The 25,329-nt window shown below is 43.5% G+C and overlaps 1 protein-coding gene and 1 non-coding gene across 3 annotated transcripts in view; both read right to left on the bottom strand.

The window, feature by feature from the left end:
- The window catches only part of ERI1 (exoribonuclease 1), a 142,237-nt gene that overhangs the window by 48,444 nt on the left and 68,464 nt on the right, over positions 1-25,329 (bottom strand). The window contains exons 5-7 of one of the 2 annotated variants that reach the window (XM_008970012.4): positions 23,593-23,800; positions 22,292-22,393; positions 21,123-21,606 (exon numbers count right to left, since the gene is read on the bottom strand). The gene's annotated coding sequence lies outside the window, so the exon portion shown is untranslated. Of the gene's footprint in view, positions 1-21,122; positions 21,607-22,291; positions 22,394-23,592; positions 25,020-25,329 lie in introns of those variants that run through there. The other variant, XM_055116243.2, reaches the window with a different exon arrangement.
- LOC112438833 (small nucleolar RNA SNORA70) lies at positions 23,135-23,268 on the bottom strand. Its single transcript, XR_003027154.1, has one exon. It is a non-coding gene; the product is annotated as a small nucleolar RNA SNORA70 (small nucleolar RNA).

Here is a 25,329-nt window from a genome sequence, read left to right as displayed (position 1 = left end):
CTGTCACCTGGGTTGGACTGCAGTGGCACAATCTTGGCTCACTGCAACCTCAGCCTCCTGGATTCAAGTGATTCTCCTGCCTGTGCCTCCCCAGTAGCTGGGATTACAGGTGTGTGCCACCACTCCTGGCTAATTTTTAAAAAAATTTTTAATAGAGTCAGGGTTTTGCCATGTTGGGTTGGCCAGTCTGGTCTTGAACTCCCGACTTCAAATGATCCACCCGCCTCGGCCTCCCAAAGTGCTGGGATTTCAGGCGTGAGCCACTGCGCCTGGCCTAGTGAAGAATATACTCATTGCTACAGTAGGGTCATTGCTTCTGAGACCTCTCATTAACAGAGATGGAAGACACACACATACACATACTCTATATAAATATTTCCATCTTTATATATCTTTGTCTATATAAATATGAGTTCACACTGATATCATCAGTTTCAATCCCACACCTCAAGGTTTTTCTCAGCCTTTTATATTTGTAATCTCTTCCTCCACAGTAAAATATCTGCCTTTAATTTTTCCCAATGTAGTTATTTACTTGCATATTTCAATATTCCTATCATTTTATCTCAGTCTCAACGGTCTCTGCTGTCTCCTTGCACAGCCATCTTATTTCCATTTAAATCTCTGCAGGATCTATGACTTGTTATGTTTATTGAGAGGAAATAACCTTCTCAAAATAATCCAGAGGATGCTCACCTGTTAAAAACTTAGCTCTCGACTGGGAGTGGTAGATGTAATGCCTGTAATCCCAGGCTTTGGGAGGCTCATGCCTGTAATCCCAGCACTTTGGGAGGCCAAGGCAGGTGGATCACTTGAGGCCACGAGTTCGAGAACAGCCTGGCCAATATGATGAAACCCCACCTCTACTAAAAAATTACAAAATTTATCCAGGTGTGGTGGCATACTACAGTAATCCCAGCTACTTGGGAGGCTGAGACATGAGAATCACTTTAGCCCATGATACGGAGGTTGCAGTGAGCCAAGATCATGCCCCTGCACTCCAGCCTGGGGGACAGAGTGAGACTGTCTGAAAAAATAAATAAATAAATAAATAAAAACTTAGCTCTCATTTAACCTCCTAGAAAGGTGACTTTAAGCTACAAAATGTGTGATCACACTGTTATAAAACATTGAATTAATTTTTCATTCTACAAAATATGTTGATTGAAAAAAATGGAATTTGTTTACTGACATAAATGAACTCACCAGACTTGTGTTCAGCAATTGTTCATTATATGATTATGTAGAGTATTTTATTAGTCAGAAAACACCGGGCTTTCTGGTGTTTTGCTTTCTCTTTCAGCCTGCTCAGTGTAAAATGTATTTTTAGCAGATCCAAACACAAACACAATAGGAAAACTGGTTATATGATACACTTATTAAGTGCTTTCATGATAAAGAAATAATATTATTGCAATTTTAACACCCGTTTGCTGATCAGATCCTTAAAACAGTTCTGTAAGGGTGTGAACGGTGAGGGACGCCTGTAATCCTAGCACTTTGGGGGCCAAGGTGCAAGGATTGCTTGAGGCCAGGAGTTCAAGACCAGTAAGGGCAGCATAGCAAGACCCCATCTCTACAAAAAATTAAACAATTAGTCAGGTGTGGTGGCAGCATCTGTAGTCCCAGCTAACCAGGAGGCTGAGGTGGGAGGATCCCTTTAGCCCAGGAAGTTGAGGCTGCAGTGAGCTATGATCGCACCACTGCACTCCAGCATGTGTGACAAAGCAAGTCCCTGTCTCTAAAAACAGCATACAAAACAAAAACAGTTCTGTGAGTTGTCACGGCAGTTAGGTACTGTGGATCCCACTTTGTGGAATAAGAAAGTGAGGCTGCAAGAAATCCGTGAGTATCAGTCCAGGATTTTAAGAGCTGGGAATTGACTGGTCCAATTAGAACTACATTCCCTATTCCAATTCCAACAAACTTTTCAACTTTCAGTAGAAAAGACAGTGCAAAGAAAGAGGCTGAATTTATACAACAACAAAAAAAATTATGTGTCTCCCAGTCCATGAAAATATTTCAGGTTTAAAAAGCAATAAGCTGGCCAGGTGCCATGGCTCACACCTGTAATCCCAGCAGTTTGGGAAACAGAGACGGCTGGATCATTTGAGGTTAGGAGTTCCAGACTAGTCTGGCCAATATGGCAAAACCACATCTCTACTAAAAATACAAAAGTTAGCCAGGCATGGTGGTGCGTGCCTGTAGTCCCAGCTACTCAGGAGGCCGAGGCAGAAGGATTGATTGAGCCCGGGAGGTGGAGGTTGCAATTAGCGGAGATCGTGCCACTGCATTCCAGCCTGGGCGACAGAGTGAAACTGTCTTGAAAAATAAAGTAAAATAAAATAAGCCTTTTTCTGTAAAAAGTCAGCCCTGGAGGAATGGTTCCAAGCATGTGGACAGCACCACTCAGTTTCCCTACTATACCTGCGGAAGGAAATGATAGTTGCTGTATTTCTAAATAGGTTGAATATTAACATTTCTGCATTCTCCTTCCCAAGAAACACCATGGCCTGATACACTCACTGCGGCCCCATGTGGGGCAAAATGGCTGCCATCCATATCTTTTTTTTCTTTTTTGAGACAGTATCTCACTCTGTCACCCAGGCTGGAGTGCAGTGGTGCAATCACAGCTCACCGCAGCCTCAATTTCCTGGGCTCAAGCGATCCTCCTACCTCAGGCTCTGGAGTAGCTGGGCATGAGCCACCACATCTGGCTGGTTTTTGCTTTGTTTTGTAGAGACGGGGGGTCTCTCTATGTTGCTCAGGCTGGTCTCGAACTCCTGGCCATAAACAATCCACCTGCCTCAACCTCACAAAGTGCTGGGATTACAAGCGTGAGCTATTGTGCCCAGCCTTGCCACCCATATCTTTGCTTCCTGTGGCTGAGTTTCAAAGCATCATGAACCTGAAATAAGAGGTCACAAGTTCGCTGCTCGGCTTAAGCTGAATGGCAGCTAATCCATTCCAAATAGATGAAAATCTCTTCTACTCTGAAAGCAATCTAGAAAAGATATCCCACAATATCAAATTCATTAAAGCTCTTTGTGAAAGAAGGATAATGGGTGATCATTTTGTTTTGGTTCCACTTGCTTATTTCAAACTACACACATGTTCTGTTTTCTGTTCACAATAGTTAACAATGGCTAACATTTATTGAGCACTGTTCTAAGTTCTGTTCAAATATAAAAGATGTAAAAATGAGGCTCCTTCTTTCCCAGTTTGGCTGAGGCATGAGGATAATAGATACTAAATACCAAAGTGAGTTTTCACACAGACCACCCCAGAGGGCTTTTAAGTAGGATTTAGTCAAAAACTAGTTACACAATTTTGGGCTACTTCCACTAAGTCAAATACAGTCCTGGCCCGGACACACTGGCTCACGCCTGTAATCCCAGCACTTTGGGAGGCTGAGGGAGGCAGATCACCTGAGGTCAGGAGTTCAAGACCAGCCTGGCCAACATGGTGAAACCCTTTCTCTACTAAAAATACAAAAATCAGTCAGGCGTAGCGCATGCCTGTAATCCCAGCTACTCAGGAGGATGAGGCAGGAGAATTGCTTGAACCTGGGCGGCGGAGGCTGCAGTGAGCCAAGATCATGCCACCGCACTCCAGCCTGGACAACAGAGCGAGACTCCATCTCAAACAAACAAAAACAAAAAAGAAATACAGTCCTGCAGTGAATAATGGCTTTTCAGTCAATGACACACTGCACATACGTTGATGGTCCCAAGAGATTATAATATTGCAGTTTTACTATACCTTTTTTAATATTCAGATATACTTAGATATACAAAAACTAATAGTATGGAAATTGCTCACAGTTTTCAGTGCAATCGCATGCTGTGCACGTTCATAGCCTGGGAGCAATAGGCTGTCCCACAGGGCCTAGGTGTGTTGTAGGCTAGATCATCTACGTTTGTGTGCGTGCACGCTATGATGTTCGCACAGTGATGAGATCATGTAACAATGCATTTCTGAGAAGTATCCCCATCGTTAAGTGATACATGGCTAAATATTAAAAAGTTGAAATTGAGGGAAAAAAATTGAAGAAACAGTATCTAGAAAGAGGTGCTGTATGGGTCCTTTATCACATGCAGCAAAGGGGACTGGTAGGGATGCCTCCTCTTCATGTCAGGTCAAGAGAGACTTCACTAGGACCGAGTAGAGCTTGGTTTGTGTCCCCTGGGAGGTGGAAGCACAGTAGACTGCAGTCTGACTTGCATCCAGAGAATCTAGAGGTCAAGAGAGAAGGACAGTCTGGAAAAGACATTAACAGGGTGAAGGAGAGTTTCTTCTGCACGGAGGTCAGTTTGCACTCCCAAAGTATGTCAGGACAAAAAATTCACGTGTGGACCATGAGGAAGAGGAGGATGGCTTGGAGCTGGTTTAAACTCTGGTCAAGGGACGCCTGGAAGAACAGGGGTCTTCAACAGAGATTCTATGCATGGTGGATAGCTACACACACACATGCGTGCACGCGCGCGCGCACACACACACACACACACACACACGGCTGAGAGAAAAGCAACCAGGAGCAAATACATTGCCCTCAACATGGGAAGCACAGTTGAAAGTCACGGTGGAATCTGAAGCACCAGGAAGAAAAGGTCACCTTTAACCATTTGCCAAACCCAGAAAGTGAGAACATAGCCTACAAGAGTGTCACTTAAGGAGAAGGTTTCTGGCCACACCCTAACCTTTTCTGTCCTAACCCAACCTAACCCACTTCAACTGATGAGAAACTATGGTTATCAAATTGGGACTGCAGGGGTAAGGTGACGGTCTAGAAGAGAATCATACCCCCTAAACCTGGCTCCGTAGCAAAAGACCCCAGCTAGGGGGAACTTTCCCTAAAACTGGAAGCTTTTATTATTACATGGGATGTGACATTCTAAATCTAGAAATGAGAGTGTGTTTTGCAACTTAATGTGGTTGTAGAACTTTTTATTACCTAAGGATGGTCAGAAGCATTAGAGAACCACCTGATTTCACATTTAGGAGCAGGAAAAGACTTTCTCCTGCTGAAGAAATTTTAAATAAACAATGAGAAACAAAATAAAGGTGGTTTCTTATCATGGCCCATGAATATCGCTTATACAACCTTTTGGTCATGTATGAATTATTGTATTTAATCCCCACAGAAACCCAGTGAGGTAGGTCCATTGTTATTTTCATTTCACAGATGAGGAAATAAAACACAGAGAACTTCAGCAACTTGCCTAAGGCCACACAGACAATAAATGGTAAAGCTGGGATTTGACTACAAGGCTTATATGCATCATAATACAGTAAGAATATTTTAACATATATTTCCTGTCTTTGTTCTAGGTTCCAGAGAAATTTCCTCCCTACTCGATACTTGTTTTGTGATGCAAACGCCCCTATTTGCATGATCATAATAGTGTGAAATTAGGTGACTCTTTATTAACCTTAAAGCAACCAATCAACCATTAGCAGTGGATGCTCACAACAGCTCTGAGTGATACAGAGAACAGATACAATTATTATTATTCCCCTTATACAGAAAAGGGGGATTTCCCCTTTCAGGAAAACTGAAAGCAGAGAGAGAATTAATTCAGGGGATGTTGACAAAGGTGTGGGGTATGCTAGAAGAGCAAAAGAGAGAAGAGGGGTGTTACCCAGAGGGTAGAAGCTGCAGCAGTCCCCGGGCTGGAGCTGCTGAATGTCTGGAGACGTCCCCAATGCTGGGGAGCGGAAGCCAACCCTGTGTCTCCACTGGAGCCTCAGATGCTTCTCGGGCCCCCTGTTGTATACAGTCACTGGTACCGCTGCCGCTGGAGCCAGAAGTAGGATGGCTTCTCCCTGTCTCGCACCTGCTCATCTTCCCCTGGAGTTAGGGAACATAGGCAATGACACAAAGGAAGGCAGAGAAGGGTGCGAGTTTGGCAGAGAACCAGCAGACACTGTGGCTTGGAGGCAAATGGAGATTTGTTGATAACTAGAGTTAGGGGCAGTCAGGACTAGAAGCCAGGCGTGAAGTTCAGGAGGCCCCAAAGCCACTTTCACTTCAGATACTAACTGCAAGTTCAGGGATCCTCAAGACCACCCACAGATTTGACCATCTGTTGGAAGGACTCACAGAACTCACTGAAAGCTGTTATACTCACAGTTGTGGCTTATCACAGTGAAAGAATGCAAATTTAAATCAGCTGAGGGGGCGGGGCGTGGTGGCTCACACCTGTAATCCCAGCACTTTGGGAGGCCAAGGCGGGCAGATCACCTGAGGTCAGTAGTTCGAGAACAGCCTGGCCAAAATGGTGAAACTTCATCTCTATAAAAACACAAAAAAAATTAGCCAGGTGTGCTGGTGGTGGCACATGCTTGTAATTCTAGCTACTTGGGAGGCTGAGGCAGGAGAATTGCTTGAACCTGGGAGGCAGAGGTTACAGTGAGCTGAGATTGCACCACTGCACTCCAGCCTGGGTGACAAGAGTGAAACTCTGTCTCTAAATAAATAAATAAACTGAGGGAAGAGGCATATAGGGAAGAGTCCAGGAGAGCTCCACGTGCAAAGCTTCCAGTTGTTCTTTCCCAGTGGAGAACTAACTCAGCAGTGATGTGTGAGGATATGCATGAATTGCCACCCAGAGAAGCTCACCTGAGCCTCAATGTCCACAGTTTTTACTGGGGTTCTGTCACATCGACATGGTCAGTTTCCAGCCCTTCCAGAGGCTGAGTTGGAGCCGTGTGGCCCAAAGCCTGCATTATCGATTACATTGTTGGCATAGGTTATGGAGCGTGTTCCAAAGTCCTCAGGTAAACATTCTTATCAAGCAGGATATTCCAGTGGTTTAGAGATTATCTCCCAGGAGCTGAGGGCAAAGGCCAGACCCCTGTATGGGCAAAGTTAATCCTCTCCTGCATATGAGGTCTTCCCCTCTCAACTTGGTGGTACTTTCAATGCTCTCAAGCTCCTTATTTGATCCTCAAAGCCCCATTATAGCATAGCCAAGGGATGCAAAAAGACAACTAAAAAAAATTCTATCAACTTTGCAGGGCATACAATATAAAATAATTTCAAGTATAAAGTGTATTTTCAATTAGCATATGAGTTCATTTTTATATAATGTGTAGTAATATTTAAAATATATAGAAACATTTAGTTTTTTTCCCACTTAACAGTTGATACATACTATTCATTTAAATCAGGTTGGGCACAGTGGCTTACGCCTGTAATCCCAGCACTTTGGGAGGCTGAGGCAGGTGGATCATTTGAGGTCGGGAGTTCAATACCAGCCTGGTCAACATGGCAAAACCCCATCTCTACTAAAAATACAAAAATTAGCCAAGCATGGTGGCACATGCCTGTAATCCCAGCTACTCAGGAGGCTGAGGCATGATCACTTGAACCCGGGAGGTGGAAGTTGCAGTGAGCCGAGATGGCGCCACTGCACTCCAGCTAACAGTGACACTCCATCCAGAATAATTAATTAATTAATTAAGTAGCAAAAACATGCTTTATAAACAAATTAATTCAAGAAGAATATATATGATATTTAGCCTTAGGATCAAACATATATTAAAAACTGGTTTAAAATTTAAAATTGCATACTACTGTATAAACAGATTGCCTTTAGCACATTAAATAGGAAATTCACTTACTATAATTTCCATGTTTTGTTTCTAAGTTATCAATTCAGAGGAAATATTTCAAGCTTCTAAATATAGGTATTTCTGTGCAAACAACGTATTTCAGGTGCTAATGTTTACTTTTGATAAATAAGAAGTCAAATTAAATTTAATAGGCACCATATTTTCTCTCTTAATATATTTTGAAGTACAAGAAGTATTTTGTTGTGCTAAATAACACTTTTGTTGAGATGAATACAACATACAAACTGCAAATATCTCCTTGAAATAAATTTGCATAATTATTATCATTTTAATAATCCTCAACAAGTCGTTGGATTTTGACATCTGTATGCTTCTTACCTTTAACGAATGATGTTGATATGAATTTTAAAACAAGAAAGTGAGAATAAAATAACTTTATATGTATGGTTGGAGTATTTTTTAAGCTTCTATAACAAAAAGACCATAAAATGCATGGCTTAAAGATCATAAGGTTTATTTCTCTCTTATTTAACGTCTGTAGGTGAGTGGTTTCATTGAGGATGAGATCTGTACCGCATGTATTCTGAGAGCCAGTTGTTCTGCCATCCCCTGAGACAGAACGACTAGAAAAAAGAAACCATGTTGCTTCTTAAGTTTTTTGTGACAAGGTCCCGTTTGATAGTCTGGTGAAGCTTATGGACTATCTCAGAATAATTTTTTTCTTTTTATCATTATTATTATTATTTAATAGAGATAAGGTCTTGCTATGTTGGCCAGGCTGGTCTCAAACTCCTGGCCTCAAGTCATCCTCCCATGTCGGCCTCCCATAGTGCTTGGATTACAGGTGAGAGCCACCATGCCTAGCCTCAGAATAATTTTTTCAAAGATATAAAAGAAAATGTATAGGATTATAAAAGATAGCAATTATATTGAAATATATTCATCACAATGCTTATAAAGCAAATGTGTGAATTACTAATATATTTGCTTCTTTATTAATACATTAAATAGAAAGATCTAGTAGGGTCAAATTATCTCGTATCACAATTTCAAACTGGTGAAGAGCACAAATAATATTTTGAGATATCTTCAGCTGAAATGTGAAATAAAAATATCTTTCTATTGGTCACAAAGTTACCTGTACTCTTAATACTGTGGTTACTTTACTGTATTCATAATTGAAAAACACAATTTCATTTAGAGTTAAATTGAAATGAAGACTTTTTTTCCCTGATTTAACTTCATTAACCCATATGGCTTATATCCCCAAATTCCTTGAGTATTCATAAAACCCTGATTAACAGCTCCTGGGCTGGGCACGGTGGCTCATGCCTGTAATCCCAGCACTTTGGAAGGCTGAGGCAGGCAGATCACTTGAGGTCGGGAGTTTGAGACCATCCTGGCCAATGTGGCAAAACCCCGTCTCTACTAAAAATACAAAAATTAGCTGGCCGTGGTGGTGCGTGCCTATAATCCCACCTACTTGGGAAGCTGAGGCAGGAGAATCTCTTGAACCCAGGAGGTGGAGGTTGCGGTGAGCTGAGATCAAATCACTGCACTCCAGCCTGGGTGAAAGAGCGAGACTCCATCTAAAAAAAAAAAAAAACAAAAAAACAAAACAAAAAAACTGACCTAGGGCTATGAATTAATCTACATGATCAAAGTCAAGCAGCAAACATAGCCATTTTCTGATTCAAGAAAGGGAAAAAATGAAAATCTGTTAACAATTTGGGGGGAAGTAAAGGCCAAGTTTTGGGGAGTGTTTTAAGGAAGTAAGACCAAAAAAGAAAATTTTTTTTTTTTGAGATGGAGTCTCACTTTGTTGCCCAGGCTGGAGTGCAGTGGAGTGATCTCGGCTCACTGCCACCTCCATCTCCCGGGTTCAAGTGAATCTCCTGCCTCAGCCTCCCCAGTAGCTGGGATTACAGGCGTGTGCCACCACGCCTGGCTAATTTTTGTATTTTTAGTAGAGATGGGGTTTCACCATGTTGGACAGACTGGTCTTGAAGTCTTGAGTGCAAGTGATCCACCCGCCAGCTTCAGCCTCCCAAAGTGTTGGGATCATAGGCGTGAGCCACTGAGCCCGGCTGAAATCAAAATTTCGTGCATTATTTCCTCTCACAATTCACTGATGAAAACTTAGCTGCATGGCCACACCTAGCTGTAAAAAAGGCTGGGGTAGGCAGGGTATGATGGCTCATACCTATATTCACAGCACTTTGGATGCCTGAGGTGGGACGATCACTTGAGAACAGGAGTTCAAGACCAGCTCGGGCAAAAACCACATATCTACAAAAAAATCTAACAACCAGCCAGGCGTGGTGGTGTGTGCCTGTAGTCCCAGCTGCTTGGGGGGCTGATGTGGAGGGATCGTTTAAGCCAGTAGGTTGAGGCTTCAGTGAGCCATGATTGCACCACTGCACTCTAGCCTGGGTGAAAAAGCAAGACCCTGTCAGAAGAAGGAGAAGGAGAAAGAGGGGGAGAAGGAGAACAAGGGGGAAGAGAAGGGGTTGGGGAGGGTGAAGGGGGAGGGGAGGTGAAGGGGAAAGGGAGGAGGGAGGAGGGAGGAAAAGAAGGAGGAGGAGGAGAAGAAGACTGGGAAATACAATTTGTAGCTGGCTCACCATTTTCTAATGAAGAAGGGGAACATGGATGTGGGGTGACAACAAGCAGCCTGCCATGCTCCATGGTCGTCAGAGTCAACATGGTGGCCTGTTGTGCTCAGCTGGTGCTAACTCAATAGAGTGACCGTGTCATCAGCCTTTTTATCTGATCCCCCAATTGCCCCATATGGTTAGTTGGTACATACTCAAAGGCTCTCAGGTGAGAGACATTTGTCAAGATCACCTCTAAAACTAGAGAGTGAAAGACTTGCCATGATACCCTCTTAAAATCCCAGGTATCCACATACTTCTGAGAAATGTTGCCCTCAACCAAACAGAAAGGCACGAAACCCTGGAGACAATGTCCTAGCACCGACCCCTAGGGGACACACCACATTCTTCTCTCCACCTGTTCTGCAGCCCAGCTCTTCCCTCACTGCACCGTTTAGGGGCAGGAACGCGGATCTGTAGGGGTCAGAGGCCAGGGCATTTGTTTCCACTGTCACGGGGGTGAGGTCTCTGTGTTTGTGATTCAGACATTTGGGGGGATTTGCTTTCTCTTCCATAATGCTGGCCCAAAACTGCATCTGTTTGGGGGTTGCTGCATCCCAGGAAGCAGGGTGGTGGAGAAACCACGGAAAGGTGGGTGGTGGCAGATGGGGGAGTACTGGCAAGTTCCCAAGTGCAGAGGTAGCGATGCCTGCATCAGCAACCACTATCTCGTGCCAGCATCAGCCATGGTGAGCATTGTGGTCTTGTGTCCAATGCCCACTGCACTGGTGTCCTCACTGACTGACTTGTGCTCCTGCCTGCCACCAAAGCTTTGACTTTAAGCCTGCTTCTCCCATCTGCTCAGCACGAGCCGGAGCTCCTGAATAGCCTTCTGCTAAATTTCTTCCTTCCAAAGTTATTGGAGTTGGATTCTGTTGCTCACAAATAAGATTCCTGACAGATAACAGTTTGAGGGGATTAGACACACTCCAATCTAGCTCTCAGGAGGAAGCGTATTCCTTCTTTTTCCTTGGATTTGTCTTATTACATTGAGCTGTTCACGAGGCTGTGGCTTGCACTGGGCTTAGAGGAAAGGGAGTCTAAGACGCCGTTCATCCCACTTTTACTGGGGCAGCTCCTTGAGCCTGTCTCTATCCAGGCGAAATGAATCCTTCACATCATTTACCCCAGCTCACAACTCTCTGGAGGCTTAGAGCGAAAGCCTAATCATAACAACGACAGCCAGCTTTGTCTGCTCTCATTCTCCCTCGCACCACCCCCCTCCCCACGTTTGGAAAGGATTTAAGTGATTAGGAGCCTGGCTCTCCCAGACGCTTCTTTCCAACTGAGCTCCACAGATCACTTTATCACCTTTCACCAAACTGGTAGACTGTGCGTTATACAAGAAGACAATCTGAGTCCATTTTGTGGAGCGCTTGGGGCCAGAAAGTGCTGGCTACACAAGTCTGGAATTAGTATTTATAGAGCATAAATCAACAGAAATTATAGACATGGGATATTCTGAGAGAAAATAAATAAAAGCTAGTATGGGCTTCTGTGGAGGAGGATTAACAAGACGCGGTTCAAGGCTGGGAATGCCAGAAAAAGACTGGGGACAGATCCAGTTATGAACATGGAAATCCATGAAACTGCCTCCCCCAATCTATGTTCAAAGGAAAAGCTCTCAGCAAATATAAAATGATTTTTAAAAAATTTTTTGCTTCGAATTTCAGAATTTGCACTTATTTATGGAGGCAAATATGTTGTATATAAACTTCTAATCCAATGTGTTTATTCTCTAAAATGACAATGAGAAGGATGACGAAACACCAGTCATTTACTGGGCACTTTGTTTGTTTTTGAGAAGGAGTATTGCTCTGTCGCCCAGGCTGGAGTGCAGTGGCATAATCTTGGCTCACTGCAACCTCTACCTCCCGAGTTCAAGCAATTCTCCTGCCTCAGTCTCCCAAGTAGCTGGGACTACAGGTGTGCACAGCCACACATGGCTAATTTTTGTATTTTTAGTAGAGATGGGATTTCACCATGTTGGCAAGGACAATCTTGATCTCCTGACCTTGTGATCCACCCGCCTTGGCCTCCCAAAGTACTGAGATGACAGGCATGAGCCATAGCACCCAGCCTAATTTTTGTATTTTTAGTAGAGGCGGGGTTTTGCCATGTTGGCCAGGTCGGTCTTGAACTCTTGACCTTGGTGATCCGCCCACCTCGGCCTCCCAAAATGCTGGGATTACAGGCATGAACCACCGTGCCCAGCCAACTGTTTTTTTTTGGGGGGGGATGCAGTCTCTCTCTGTCTCCCAGGCTGGAATGCAGTGGCACGATCATGGCTCACTGCAGCCTCAACCTCCTGGGCTCAAACGAACCTACTGCCTCAGCCTCCCAAAGTGCTGGGACCACATGCATGAGCCACTATGCCTTGGGCCTGTCTGTTGGGCACTGTCAAGCACCATGCTAAGTGATTTACACATACTAGCTCATTCAATCTTCACACCTGTATATGGCTGGTGCTACAGTTTCCCTCCTTTTAAAGATGACACTGAGTCTTAGATAAGAGAGCCAGCTCAACATCATATAACTAGTTAATATCTCAGGACTTAGCCTCCTTTTTTCCCAGCATTTATATGTATTTAATTACTTTCTGGAAGCGCCCAATGGGAAAATGTTCACTCTTCTTTTGTTTCCAGCCGCCAGATTGGTATTCTCCACCCCAACTGCACATTAGAATCACCTTATCAGCCTTTAAAAATTATTGATGCCAGGGTCATGCACTCGGTCGTTTAAGTCAGAATACCATGCGTGTATTTCACTGTAGAGCAAGTTAAGCTAACTACTGGATTAGGATGGAAAAAGAAAATGAAACGGCCATTGCATTGAAACTACAACGGTAAATTCCTGGTTAGGAGAGTGGGGATTAGAGCCACTAGGGGATAAGGACTACAGAGTCTGCTTTTAGCTCCAATAAGCAAGAGGTTAAGTGAAGGAAGTAACGCATTAAACAAACGCGGAGTCGCTTCTCTTTTTCATAATGTGTCTCACAAGCACTGAATTTGAAGGGAGAAAACAATGAAAATTTAGGGGTGATTCTCAAAACTAATCTCCCTGGGGACAGATAGTACACAAAAGCAAGGACGTAAGACTAAGAAAATTGCTAACATTTATCAAGAAAAAAAGAATACCACAGGAATGGGCCCAGGCATTCATATTTTATAAAGTCTTCCCGAGAGATTCTGTTGTGCAGCCAGGGTTGAGAACGATTGCCTCATCTCCTTCCTCGCAATCCAGTTTTCCTACCCTGCACATCTCCACTTTGCTATTTGGTATATGGCACACAGCATCTGCCTATGAGTGATGAAATTGCCAGACAAGCAAACGGCATGCAGCTCTGCAGAAGGGATACTGTCCTCAAGCTAGCTTGAAACGGTTTCTACAGGCGGGCAGCGGTTTGAAGTTGAAGAGATGGGATGCTGGATCCCATCCCCCCCATTTCATTCAGCTCATCCCTGGACATGTATTTCCTGCAGTGTTATTCCCCGTGGCTGAGCTTCTAAGAAAGAGCTCCTGCACCTGCACTTGGGGCCAGCTCAGTTATAAAATGCCTAGAAAACTTTTGGAGACTTTGCTCTTTTTCTCTGTGAATAAACTCATCATTTCAATGCCAAGCTTCTCATTGGGATTAGTTTACCAGCTTTAGACTTTTTTGTTTCTTTTTTCTTTTTTTTTTTTAGACAGAGTTTCATTCTTGTCACCCAGGCTGGAGTGAAATGGTGTGATCTCAGCTCACTGCAACCTCCGTCTCTCGGGTTCAAGCAATTCTCAGACTTCCAAGTACTTGGGACTACAGGCACCTGTCACCATGACAGGCTAATTTTTGTATTTTTAGTAGAGATGGGTTTTCACCATGTTGGCCAGGCTGGTCTTGAACTCCTGACCGCAGGTGATCCACCTACTTTGGCCTCCCAAAATGCTGGGATTACAGGTGTGAGCCACTATGCCTGGCTCAGCTTTTGACTTTTAAGTGAGTCTGGTTTTTCAGCAACTTCACCTTCCTTCTTGGACTCAAATCTCAAGTCAGTGAATAAAATTCATAATGTTCCTGTTGGAGAAAGAGTTATATCTTTTTCTTTTTCTTTTCTTTTTTTTTTTTGCTAGGCAGGGTCTTGCTTTGTCACCCAGGCTTGAGTGCAGTGGCGTGATCATGGCTCAAAGCAGCCTCGCTCTTTAGCTCAATCAGTCTTCCTGAGGTAGAAGAATAGGTCCTGGAAGGAAAACCCTAACTTTCCACACCTAAGTGACAAGGACCAGAGGCTACTCCCTTTGCAAACCCCTGTCTTTTCTGCTCGGGCAGATGGGAAATTGAAAGTACCTCTGATTGCAGCCAATCAGACGTTTGCATAGGAGTGTAACTTTGAAACTTTACTTTAGCCTCTGATTGTTAGCTTTCCAAGACCAATCTCTGATTGCCAGCCAAGTCTTGGTTTGCATGGAAGGGCAACTTTGTAACTTCACTTTAGCCTCTGATTGTTAGCTTTCCGAGACCAATCAGACGTTTGCATAGGAGTGTGACCTTTGTAACTTCACTTCAGCCTCTGATCGGTTACTATCCGTAACCAATCACACTGATTGTGAGCCACCACTCCATTTACATGAGGTGAACATCAAGTGGCCAATGGGAAACCTCTAGGGGGTATTTGAACCCAAGAAGATTCTGCATCTGGGCCCTTGAGCTGCTGCTCCAACTGCTCCCACGCTGCGAAGTGTACTTTTACTTTCAATAAATCTCTGCTTTCTTTGTTTCATTCTTTCCCTGCTTTGCTGTGCATTTTGTCCAATTCTTTGTTCAAAAATGCCATTAACCTGGACAACTTGCAGTCAAGACCCTCTATGAATAAGTAACACCTCAGCCTCCGGGAATACAGTCACATGCCCTATGCCCAGCTCATTTACAAAATTTTTGGTAGAGACTGGGTGTTGTTATGTTGCTCAGGCTGCTCTTGAACTCCTGGGCTCAATCAAGCAATCCTCCCATCTCAGCATACCAAAGTGTTGAGATTACAAGCATGAGCCACCACACGCAACCAAGTTCCATCTTTTAGAACAGTAGTTTTTAAAGTAGGATTTTTTTTTTCACAATATTGGGGTAGCACTGTTGGCACGGGACAGTTCTGTCAAATTCTGAATATCCCAACAGATGTTTGTGTAAGAAAAACAAACTAAGCACCCTATGTATAATTATCTGCGTCTAGACCTCAACTCTATTTTACATATAAACACGAAATGTGTTTTGTGTAATTTTAATATACAACAAATTTCCACACATGCAACTACAATGTGAAAAGAAGGAAGATTATACTTTGTTTTGCTTGCTTTACTGACAGTTGTTTGCCATTTTAGAGAATATCATTGCTGATTTGGGATATTTTACTTGCCAATATGAGGCACTTCCATGGTGATTCTATGACATTTAAGGGCAATCATCTGTCTAATTCTTCATGTCTTCTCTCGTGGGGTCCCTGTACTATGTCATTATTCATCACTTTCCTTTTAGTCCTTTATTTCTTAGAGCATTGTATTGATTATTTTAACAATTATGTTGTAGGTAAATGATATTAACTAAGAATTGCATTTCAGAATTGTTAAGGAGGTGTTAAGGATATTTGTTATACGGCAAACACATGAAAAGATGCTCCACCTCATATATCATCAGGGAAATGCAAATGAAAACAACGAGATATTACAACACACGTATTAGAATAGCCAAAATCTTGAACACTGACAACACCAAATGTTGGTGAGGATGTGGAGCAACTGGAATTCTTCCACAGTGTTGGTGGAAATGCAAAATGATACAGACAATTTGGAAGACAGTTTGGAGGCTTCTTACTAATGTAAACCTAATCATACTCTTGTCATATGATCCAGCAATCATAGTCCTTGTATTTACCCAAATGAGTTGAAAACTTATGTCCACACAAAAACCTGCACGCGAATGCTTATAGCAGCTTTATTCATAAATGCCCAAACTCGGATATGACGAAGATGTTCTTCAGTAAGTGAATGTGTGAAAAAACTGTGGTACATCCAGACAATGGAAAATTTTTAGCGCTAGAAAGATATGAGCCCTCAAGCCATGAAAAGGCAGAAAGGAAACCTACAATGTATATTATTAAGTGAAAGACGCCAATCTGCAAAGGCTCTATACTGTATGATTCCAACTATATGACAGTCTGGAAAAGGCATAACTATGGAGACAGTGAAAAGATCAGTGTTTGCCAGGGGTTGGTGGGGAGGGAGGAATGAATAGATGGATCTCAGAGGATTTTTAGGGCAGTGGAACTACTCGGTATGATACTATAATGGTGGATACATGTCAGTAGACATTGGTCATACCCATAGTATGTACAGGAGTGAACCATAAGTAAATCACAGATTTTGGGTGATAATGATGTGTCAGTGCAGCATCATCAATTGCAACAACGTACCACTCTGACTGGGGATGTTGATAATAGGGGAAGCTATGTGTAGGGGAAGCTATGTGTATGGGAAATCTCTGTACCTACCTTCTACTCAATTTTGCTGTGGACTTAAAACTGCTCTTAAAAATAAAGACTATTTTTTAAAAATTAAGCATAGTAGGTATTACCGAAAAATTTGCTTATAAAAAGTGAGCATGGACCAGGATCCGTGGCTCACGCCTGTAATCCCAGCACTTTGGGAGGCCAAGGTGGGTGGATCACAAGATCAGAAGTTTCAGACCAGCCTGGCCAACGTAGTGAAAACTGGTCTCTACAAAAAGTACAAAAAATTACCCAGTCGTGGTGGTGGGCACCTGTAATCCCAGCTACTTGGGAGGCTGAGGCAGGAGAATCGCTTGAACCTGACAGGCGGAGGTTGCAGTGAGCCAAGATCACGCCATTGCACTCTAGTCCAGGCAACAGTGTGAGACTCCATCTCAAAAAAAAAAAAAAAAAGAAAAGAAAAAAAGGAAAGATGATTGGTGCATGCCTGTTGCTATAGGGGAGGCCGAGAACTCAAGGAGGATCCCTTGAGGTCAGGAGTTCAAGGCCACAGTGCAGTCTGATGGTGCCAGTATTGAATAGTCACTGCAGTCTAGCCTGGGCAACATAGCAAGACTCTGTCTCCAAAAAAAAAGGAAGAAAAATGGTGAGCATTGGGTCTGATAGTGTTACAAGTCTTTAGAAGGAAATAAAGACTTGTTTTTTAGGCTGGATCCAGAGGAATCCTAAACGTCAACTCTATATTTAATATAAGAACTTCAGATAGGCCGAGTGAGGTGACTCACGCCTGTAATCCCAACACTTTGGGAGGTTAAAGTGAGTGGATATCAAACCCTGTCTCTACTAAAAATACAAAAATTAGCTGGGCGTCATGGCATACGCCTATAATTCCAGTTACAGGGGAGGGTGAGGCAGGAGAATCACTTGAACCCAGGAGGTGGAGGTTGCAGTGAGCTGACATTGTGCCACTGCACTCCGGCCTTGGGGACACAGCCAGACTCCATCTCAAAACAAAAGAAAAGAAATCATACTGAATGGACAAAAACTGGAAGCATTCCCTTTGAAAACTGGCACAAGACAGGGATGCCCTCTCTCACCACTCCTATTCAACATAGTGTTGGAAGTTCTGGCCAGGGAAATCAGGCAGGAGAAGGGAATAAAGGGCATTCAATTAGGAAAAGAGGAAGTCAAATTGTCCCTGTTTGCAGATTACATGATTGTATATCTAGAAAACCCCATCATCTCAGCCCCAAATCTCCTTAAGCTGATAAACAAATTCAGCAAAGTCCCAGGATACAAAATCAATGTGCAAAAATCACAAGCATTCTTATACACCAATAACAGACAAACAGAGAGCCAAATCATGAGTGAACTCCCATTCACAATTGCTTCAAAGAGAATAAAATACCTAGGAATCCAACTTACAAGGGATGTGAAAGACCTCTTCAAGGAGAACTACAAACCACTGCTCAATGAAATAAAAGAGGATACAAACAAATGGAAGAACCTTCCATGCTCATGGGTAGAAAAAATCAATATCTTGAAAATGGCCATACTGCACAAGGTAATTTATAGATTCAATGCCATCCCCATCAAGCTACCAATGACTTTCTTCACAGAATTGGAAAAAAACTACTTTAAAGATCATACGGAACCAAAAAAGAGCCCGCATTGCCAAGTCAATCCTAAGCCAAAAGAACAAAGCTGGAGGCATCACGCTACCTGACTTCAAACTATACTACAAGGCTACAGTAACCAAAACAGCATGGTACTGGTACCAAAACAGAGATATAGACCAATGGAACAGAACAGAGCCCTCAGAAATAATGCCGCATTATCTACCACTGTCTAATCTTTGACAAACCTGATAAAAACAAGCAATGGGGAAAGGATTCCCTATTTAATAAATGGTGCTGGGAGAACTGGCTAGCCATATGTAGAAAGCTGAAACTGGATCCCTTCCTTACACCTTATACAAAAATTAATTCAAGACAGATTAAAGACTTACATGTCAGACCTAAAACCATAAAAACCCTAGAAGAAAACCTAGGCAATACCATTCAGGACATAGGCATGGGCAAGGACTTCATGTCTAAAACACCAAAAGCAATGGCAACAAAAGCCAAAATTGACAAATGGGATCTAATTAAACTAAAGAACTTCTGCACAGCAAAAGAAACTACCATCAGAGTGAACAGGCAACCTACAGAATGGGAGAAAATTTTTGCAACCTACTCATCTGACAAAGGGCTAATATCCAGACTCTACAATGAACTCAAACAAATTTAAAGGAAAAAAACAAACAACCCCATCAAAAAGTGGACAAAGGATATGAACAGATACTTCTCAAAAGAAGACATTTCTGCAGCCAAAAAACACATGAAAAAATGCTCATCATCAATGGCCATCAGAGAAATGCAAATCAAAACCACAATGAGATACCATCTCACACCAGTTAGAATGGCAATCATTAAAAAGTCAGGAAACAACAGGTGCTGGAGAGGATGTGGAGAAATAGGAACACTTTTACACTGTTGGTGGGACTGTAAACTAGTTCAACCATTGTGGAAGTCAGTGTGGCGATTCCTCAGGGATCTAGAAATAGAAATACCATTTGACCCAGCCATCACATTACTGGGTATATACCCAAAGGATTATAAATCATGCTGCTATAAAGACACATGCACACGTATGTTTATTGTGGCACTATTCACAATAGCAAAGACTTGGAACCAACCCAAATGTCCAACAATGATTGACTGGATTAAGAAAATGTGGCACATATACACCATGGAATACTATGCAGCCATAAAAAAGGATGAGTTCATGTCCTTTGTAGAGACATGGATGAAGCTGGAAACCACCATTCTCAGCAAACTATCGTAGGGACAAAAAACCAAACACCGCATGTTCTCACTCATAGGTGGGAATTGAACAATGAGAACACATGGACACAGGAAGGGGAACATCACACACAGGGGACTGTTGTGGGGTGGGGGGAGGGGGGAGGGATAGCATTAGGAGATATACCTAATGCTAAATGACGAGTTAATGGGTGCAGCACACCAACATGGCACATGTATACATATGTAACAAACCTGCACGTTGTGCACATGTACCCTAAAACTTAAAGTATAATAATAAAAAGAAAAGAAAAGAAAACCTAGAAAGGAACCATGAGGCACCACTTGAAGCTTAAATGAGGTGGTTTTATGATGTTGGTGGGTATAGAAAAATCATTCCTCAAAATATGGCACCTGAGCACGCCGGGCGCTTTTGAAAGCTGAGCGGCCTCAGAAATAAGCCTCAGAATGAAGGTCCCTCTAACCTTGTCTTGTGCCTCCCCATACCACAACGGCAGGGACTATTCCTGGAAAGCCCTTATCTGACCAAGAGAGCTTACCAAAAGAAACATAAGTGCTTTCTATGCCCTCCCTGGAATCTCATTATCTCAGAAAAAAAGCCTGACGAATGTGACCACACCTGACAGACATTTTCCCAAGATAATGTCTGCCTCTCAGGCCCATTCAGATTCCAAAGAGAATCACTTAAAATTTCATTTCGGTCTCTGTGGCCCATTCATTCTCCCTAATCATGACTTACTGCCTCTCAAAAGAGAGAACTTAAAACTGGGCAACTGAGTGATACTCTGTCTCAAAAAAACAAAAAAGAACTTAAGATAAACTTCAGTGTATAAAATGTCCGTGTGTTTCCCAAACAGTGTCTTCTCTGAAGTACAAAGTTTCAAAAGAAAAGTTATATAATTATATTCTACACTATACATACGATATATAATTACATATACATCCTACAGTATATTCATTGGACACATATATAGATATAAACAAAGATCAAGAATAATGCCATTGTTTGCAAATGAGCTAAGATGGAATACTTTCCTTTCCACGTAACTGTTTTTAAGAAGCATTAACTCTGAATGCCAATATTTCCTTCTAACTCAAAAAAGAAGGGCATACTTTAAAAAATGTTCAGTAGAAAATGCACAAAACTTCACCATGAAAGCATCGTCGTCATACTGGCTTTTCTTCAATGCCTCCTCATCAGACCCTGCTTTCCTAGGCCCTAAAAGGACATCCACACCCATGACTCCAGCGCCTGGCTTTCTTGGGAGGTTTCTTCTCCCGACCCTGGTGAAGCCTGATCTTGTTTTGTAGCAGTTGCCATAGGAGCAGCCCGTGTTGCAGGGCGACTCCATCCCTAAACAAATACATGCAAATAGCTGGGAAAGCAGACTTCAGCCTTAATACTTCAGACACCAAGGAATGGAAACGATCTATGTAATTTAAATAGAATAAATGCCAGTGGCCCCAAGGGAAGTGTGTGTTTATTTTTAAACACGATGCACCGCGACCCAGGCTTCCCGCACCACTGACTGAGCTTTCTAAGCGGGTACCTGCGTCTGTTGCACGGCGGGTTTAAGAACCTGAGCTGGCCAGAGGAGGTGGGGAAACAAACTAGCCCTGGTCCGGGCTTCTCTTCCTAGTGTCCTGGTCGCCTGCTCCTGAAGCGGTGAGCCACGGCTGCCGTTCGCACCCCGGGACCGGGAGCTGCCAAAGGTGCTGGAGCTCAGACCCGCTTGCTCTGCGCCCGGCGCTCTGGCAGAACCACAAGGCTGGGCGGACGGGTGGAGCCGGGCTCCGTGTCCGCGCTGATCGCCGCCGCAGCACGCGGGGTGTACCTGTCCTGCCCTTGCGCCCTGGGAGGGCGCTGGAGAGCGCACGAGGCCTGCGCTTTCCAAGGACTTGTGGGCGGACGAGGGCGCTCCAGTTCCTCAGCCCGCCTGGTTCCTTTCCAAGAGCCAGGACGACGGAGGGAGGACCCGCGCCAGCTACAAGACGGCTCTGCAAACTGGACAGCGAAGGAAAGCATCGCCTAACCTTGAAAACAACAAACAAACAAACAAATAAACAAACATGGATAAGAGCATCATAGTCCTGACTTGGTTTTGAAATACTAGTTTTCTATATTAGTATGTTATTAGTAGCCTTTTATTATTATTATGTTTAAACAGCATTAACTTTGTTCTTAATTTGGGTTTTAGTTTTTGGGGGGCAGCTTTAGGTTCGCAGAAAAACTGAGCAGAAAGTCCAGAAAGCTCCCATGCATCCTCTCTTTGCCCAGCAGTTAGGCTGTTACCATCTTGCATTAATGTAGTACGTTTGTTATAATTGACAAACCAATATGGATACATTATTATTAATTGAATCCATGGTATACATTAAAATTCACTGTTTGTATTGTACACTTCTATGGATTTTGACAAATGCATAAAGTCCTCTCTCCATCATTACAGTTTCATACAGAACTAGCTCCACTGAGCTAAAATTCTCCGGTTCTCCACCTATTCATCCTACTCTTTCACTCCTTCCCCAGCCTCTGGCAAACACGGATCTTTTTACTGTCTCCTTGGTTTTGCCTTTTCCAGAATGTCATACAGTTGGATTGTATGTCTGTAGCCATTTTTACTGGCTTCTTTCATTGAGTAATATGGCCGTAATACCCCCCACATCTTTTCATGGCTGATAGCTCATTTCTTTTTAGCGCTGAGTAATATTCTGTTACCTGAATGCACCATAGTTTGCTTATCCATTCACACTCACACGCTGAAGGACATCTTGGTTGCTTCCAATTTGGGGTGATTCATGACTGGCCTTTTTTGTGTGTCTGTAATTAAGAGATTACACAACAGAAGTAATCTTCACACAGTATTTATTAGGCAAACATGATAAGTAATGGCTTTCTGCAGTCAAACACACTGGGACTCCAGACTTCCTCATGTGTGGTTCTAATGCCTCCCTCCTCTGCATTCTCCCCTTGCACAGATTAGGCACACAGCAAAATATTTTTTGAAATTTAAATGTTATAAAAATGATACCCACTTCCGAACAGTTTTTCAAACATGGAATATGTCCAGTGAGAAGTGAAAACTCACTTCCACACCAGCCCTATTCTCACTCTCAAGAGGTGACTACACTTTATCATTTTTTAGGGTGGACAGGAAGTAGGATTTATTGGTGGGCATTAGGAGGGGGCAGCACAGTAGAAGCCCTCATGAGTGCAGGGCCCACCACTTTTCCGGAGGGTCAGGATTGGGGGTATACTTGACCCCACAGTTATCTGGGATAAGCTGCTTCTCAGCCATCATGTCTTCAAATTCATCCACACTGAACTTGGTAAAGTCCCACTTCTCTGAGAAGTGGATATTCTGGCGGCCAGGGAACTTAAAGTTGGCCTTGCATAGGGCCTCAATCACATGCTCTTTGTTCTGCAGCTTGGTGCAGATGGACATGATGACTTGGCCAACGTGAACCCTGGCCACAGCACCCTGGGGCTTTTCAAAGGCACCTCGAATACCTATTCAGAGCACTGAGGGTGGTGCAAGGTCAGAGACATGAACAACCATCTGACTGTCTCCAAGGTCCCTTAGAGCAACCCATATAAGAAACAGGCTGCATACACTACCAGGGAAGCTGCTGTTTGCAGCTATTGCACACTGGGCCCCATGAGGAAAGGAACTCCATCAGCTCAATTGGCTGCAGCCCTTTATCATTTTTACGTGTAGCCTACTATCTGTTTCTTCTTCATATACAACTATATGTGTATATTACCTTTTTATGGTAACAAAATATATATGCCAATTGGAATATGTATAAATAATTTCTTTAAAAAGCATCTTGTATTTATTTTTAAGAAAATGCATTTGAAAATAAAATCTGATATGGTTTGGCCCTGTATCCCCACGCAAATCTCATCTTGTAGCTTCCACAATTCCCATGCATTGTGGGAGGAACCCACTGGGAGGTAATTGAATCTTGGGGGCGGGTCTTTCCCGTGCTATTCTCATGATAGTTAATAAAGTTTACCTGCACAAGCTCTCTGGACATCCACGTAAGATGTGACTTGCTCCTCCTTGCCTTCCACCATGATTGTGAGGCATCCCCAGACACGCAGAACTGTGAGCTCTCCATTAAACGTCTTTCCTTTGTAAATCGCCCATTCTCGAGTATGTCTTTATCAGCAGTGTGAAAACAGACTAATACAGTAGATTGGTACCAGTAGAGTGGGGTGTTGCTGGAAAGATACTCGAAAATGTGAAAATGACTTTAGACCTGGGTAACAGGCAGAGGATGGAACAGTTTGGAGGGCTCAGAAGAAGACAGGAAAATGTGGGAAAGTTTGGAACTTCCTAGACACTTGTTGAATGGTTTGGACAAAAATGCTGATAGTGATATGAACAATAAGATCCAGGCTGAGGTGGCCTCAGATGGAGGTGAGGAACTTGTTGGGAACTGGACCAAAGGTGACTTTTGTTATGTTTTAGCAAAGAGACTTGGTGGCATTTTGTCCCTGCCCTAGAGACTGTGGAACTTTGAGCTTGCGAGAGATGATTTAGAGTATCCGGGGGAAGAAATTTCTAAGCAGCAAAGCGTTCAAGAGGAGACTTGAGTGTTGTTAAAGGCATTCAGATTTAAAAGGGAAACAGGGCATAAAAGTTTGGGAAATTTGCAGCCTGACAATGCGATAGAAAAGAAAATCTTATTGTCTGAGGGGAAACTCAAGCCAGCTGCAGAAATTTGCATAAGTAACGAGGAGCCGAATGTTAATCTCCAAGACAATGGGGAAAATGTATCCAGAGCATGTCAGAGGTTTTCAGGGCAGGCCATCCCATCACAGCCCCAGAGGCCTAGCAGAAAAAGTGGTTTCATGTGCCAGGCCCAGGGTCCCTACGCTGTGTGCAGCATAGGGACTTAGTGCCTTGCGTCCCAGCCACTTCAACCATGGCTGAAAGGAGCAATAGTGGAGCTCAGGCTGTGGCTTCAGAGGGTGCAAGCATCAAGCCTTGGCAGCTTCCATGTGGTGTTGAGCCTGCCAGTACACAGAAGTCAAGAATTGAGGTTTGGGAACCTCCTCCTAGATTTCAGAGGATGTATGGAAACGCCTGGATGCCCAGGCAGAAGTTTGCTGCAGGTGTAGGGCTGTCATGGAGAACCTCTGCTAGGGCAGTGCAGGAGGGAGATGGGGGGTCAGAGACCCCACACACAGTCCCTCCTGGGGCACTGCCTAGTGGAGCTGTGCCCAGAAGAGGGCCACCGTCCTCCAGACCCCAGGATGGTAGATCCACCAATAGCTTGCGCCATGTACCTCAAAAAGCTGCAAACGCTCAATGCCGGCCTGTGAAAACAGCCGGGAGGAGGCTGTACTCTGCTAAGCCACAGAGGCAGAGCTGCCCAAGACCACGAGAGCCCGCCTCTTGCATCAGCGTGACCTGGATGTGAGACATGGAGTCAAAGGAGATCATTTTGGAGCTTTAAGATTTGACTCCCCTGCTGGATTTCGGACTCGCATGGGGCCTGTAGCCACTTTGTTTTGGCCAATTTCCCCCATTTGGAATGGTTGTATTTACCCAATTCCTGTACCTACATTACGTCTAGGAAGTAACTAGCTTGCTTTTGATTTTACAGGCTCATAGGCAGAAGGGACTTGCCTTATCTGGATAAGACTTTGGACTGTGGACTTTTGAGTTAATACTGAAATGAGTTAAGACTTCGTGGGACTGTTGGGAAGGCATGATTGGTTTTGAAATGTGAAGACATGAGTTT

Source organism: Pan paniscus, chromosome 7 (genome assembly GCF_029289425.2).
Source record: "Pan paniscus chromosome 7, NHGRI_mPanPan1-v2.0_pri, whole genome shotgun sequence".
Classification (NCBI taxonomy): Eukaryota; Metazoa; Chordata; class Mammalia; order Primates; family Hominidae; genus Pan; species Pan paniscus.
This window is presented reverse-complemented; position numbering and strand designations above follow the sequence as displayed.